Here is a 3,462-nt window from a genome sequence, read left to right on the forward strand (position 1 = left end):
GATACCAAAACTAGAAATTACAAGAAAAGTAAATTACAAAACAATACCCTCCATAAGCAAAGATTTTAAATTATATTTTAAATTGTCAAATTCTTAACAAAATTTTAACAACCGAATACAATATTGTATAAAAAGAATAATACATCAAGACCAAGTAGGACTTTTCCCAACAATGCAAGTTTAGTTTAACACCCTGAAATCAATCAGTGTAAAAACTATAAAACTTATAGAAAAATACAGGAAAAAAAATCTATATAACCTTGAATTAAGCAAAAATTTCTTAAACAGGACACTTGATAAATGGACTTCCTCAAAATTAAGATCTTCTGCTCTTTGAGAGACATTAAGAGAATGAACCAAGAGAAGCCACAGACTGGGGAAAAAAAAATTGGGAAATAATAAATTATGACAATCAATTTGGTACAGTATTCTCAAACAGTAATTACCACAATTTATTGGCTGCTTTTAATGTGTCACGCACTCAAGTACTGTATATATGTCATCTATTTTAATCCTTAGAACCACCCTAAGAGGTGGGAACTATTATCCTCATTTGACAGAAACTTATAGAAGTTGATTGACTTGCCCAAAGTCATATATGTACTGTAGCTGGTAAGCTGCAGAGTAAGAATTTGAACCCAGTTCAATTTATTTCCAGTCAATGAACTCTCTTAAGCTGTCCATCATACTACCTTTTTATTAAAATAATAGAAGATTCCATAAAAACATGAAAAAAATGTGTCAGAAACAAAATGTGTAAGAAGTGGCCCTGGCCTCCAGGAGATTTACAGGCTTGCAGACTACAGATTTCACTTATCAAATTTGGAAAACGATACTTAGTATTCATAAGTATGCTTATCTGCTTGTTCTTGTAAGTATGGTTATTAGTGATTGTATGCTATTTATATACCACCTGAGACTATCTTACGTCCCTAGACATCCCATAAACTGGTCCCATCCCTGCGCTATGGAAATGAACTGGGTGAGCAGCCTAGAGTGGAAAAACCTGCATGCATTTTTCAATCCCTCTGCACTAATTGTATAAAATCCTTTCTATAGGAAACCTTCCCCCCTTGGGGCCACACCCAGCAATTGGGGCAATATCTAAATCATAAGGATTATTAAGTATTAACACAGAGTATGCATTTAGGTTTTTGTCCTTCTGTTAACTTATATCTTTTATATGCATTGATTCAGTAACATTTCCAAGAGTCTTGTGGTGAATAGGTGGCAGGCCTTAACCCATGTAAGAGAAATGGAGGCAAATTGGCAGTAAGTGTTCACTGTCATTCAGCTGGTGGTACAAGCAAGAACCAATCTTCTTACTCTCCAAATCAACATTCCAGAAACTAAATCAAAGGTCTCCTGAACAGGAGGAAATCCTTAGATGTTTGCAAACACATAACCTTTCCAACCTATGATTGGTTATGTTCCTGATGTGTCTGTACAAACCCCCTTCCCATTCACAACTGGGGGTAACCAGTCGAAACCCCAGACTGTTTTCATTTATTCATAGTTTCATTCAACAAACATTAACTAGGAACTTCCAGGTTCGAAGCACCATGCATTTCCTTGTATTTAAAATATGTGTGAACTGGTTTCATCCTAGTCTCTAAGTTCCTTGAGGACAGTGGAATTTTACCCAACTCTTCTGTACACTGCACAAAATGCTTGACACAATACTTGGCACTTGGTGAATACTCATTATTTGATGACTTGAAGCTTGATCAAAGCTTCAATTCAATCCTATTCCAATTCCAACTGAGAGGGGCTGGGACAAGATGGCGGAGCAGAAGGACCTTGAGCTCACCTCCTATCACGAGCTCACCTCCTATCACGAGCTCACCAAAATCACAACTGCTGAACAACCATCCATAATAAAGACCAGAACCTACCAAAAAAGATCTTCTACACCCAAAGACACAAACAAGAAACCACAACGAGATGGTAGGAGGGGCGCTCTTGCAATATCATCAATTCCAAGTGAATCTATTAAGCAAATAAAATCATCCCATGGCAGTGTCCAACCACTCTCTTCCTCCTGTTTCCCATTTCTAAGTACCACCTTCCCTGGAATTAATTTTTTAAAAGGCAGAGTCCTCATATTGGATACTAGATCAAGGTCATTACACTAGTCTAAAAAACAAACACTAAAAATAACTTGCCCTTCTTGTAACTCAAACTGGCTCTTACACCAGAACATGATGGGATTAGGGGCTATGTTCTGGACTAGGCATCAGGTCAGCCCTGCCACTGACTTACATCAAAACCTTCCTCAACTCTCAAAATCCTCTGGTCCTGTTTCTTCAGTACAGAACAAGATGGTTTCACTTCGAGCCCCTGTGGAACTAAGAGTAGTCTATCATCTGGAATGGCTCATAAAACATGAAAGGAAATGCATCAAACGGTAAGCTTTGCTTAGGCTGAAAAGCAAAATATTAACTCAAACGATAGAACCAGTGACTAACATTAAACGTCTCACTGTTACTTTTCTGAGGCTAAATTATTTCTTACCTTGTCATGTATCATAAAGAGCCTGGTATTACTGATTTGCATGTGTCACCCTCATCTGCCCGGATTATAAACTCCTTCAAAGAAGGAACTGTCCTTTGTAAAGAGGTGGGATCTGAATAAAACACGGTAGGTATTTTGACTCTGGGTACCAACTCTACGTACTTCTGGATTAGTTCACCTAACTTGCAGACACACGAGGAATCCTTGCTTCCACGCGTGCTGTCCTTTCTTTACCAGGATGTTGTCTTCAGGAGGGAGTGATTAACTGAAAATGATCTTTCAGCTCTCAATCTGTCCTCGATCGCCCTTAAGACCAAAGGCTTTGCAGCCACGGGACCAAATACAACAATTACTTCCAGGGCGTTACTGCTCCATGAATAGCCCCAGAGAACACAGTGTGACTCTGAAGTAGGGAATTTGACGAGTTCACTTTGGTGAACATCACCTGACAGCCAAGCATTGGGGGTCAAACTTGTAAACCACCCCAGGGCCAGGAGAGCCGGTTCAGAATTTCTGTGGGTTCAAGAGCAACCAGTCTAGCGGGAAGAGGGGTTCAGGGCATTGTCTTCCTGTGTTTAGGGGGCAGTTGAACTCTCCCAACTCCCCGGTGCTGTGGCGCCATCTCGGGAACAGGGAACAAGCGATTCTGACCGGGAAAGGGTCGAGAAGGTTCCTTGGAGAGACTTCCACAGAGGGAGACGGGCTCTGACGGGGCCTCTATGAAGGGAGAAAAACATAGGGATTTGTCGGTCCGTGTGGCTCAAAAGGCCCCAATTCTCAGTACCTCATTTCGTGACCAATGCACTTGTGAAAGCGCCAAGGCTCCACACACTTCGGTCCGTGAGTCTGAGGACATTTTTCGAGGGAATCAGTAAGACGTCCACGCTGCCGCGCCACCACCTTCCAGCGGTTTTCTGACGCCGACTTCGCAGAGGCAGCAGCTTCCCC

Source organism: Delphinapterus leucas, chromosome 15 (assembly GCF_059928025.1).
Source record: "Delphinapterus leucas isolate spDelLeu-1000000601 "Yukka" chromosome 15, BTC_Dleu_Yukka2, whole genome shotgun sequence".
Lineage (NCBI taxonomy): Eukaryota > Metazoa > Chordata > Mammalia > Artiodactyla > Monodontidae > Delphinapterus > Delphinapterus leucas.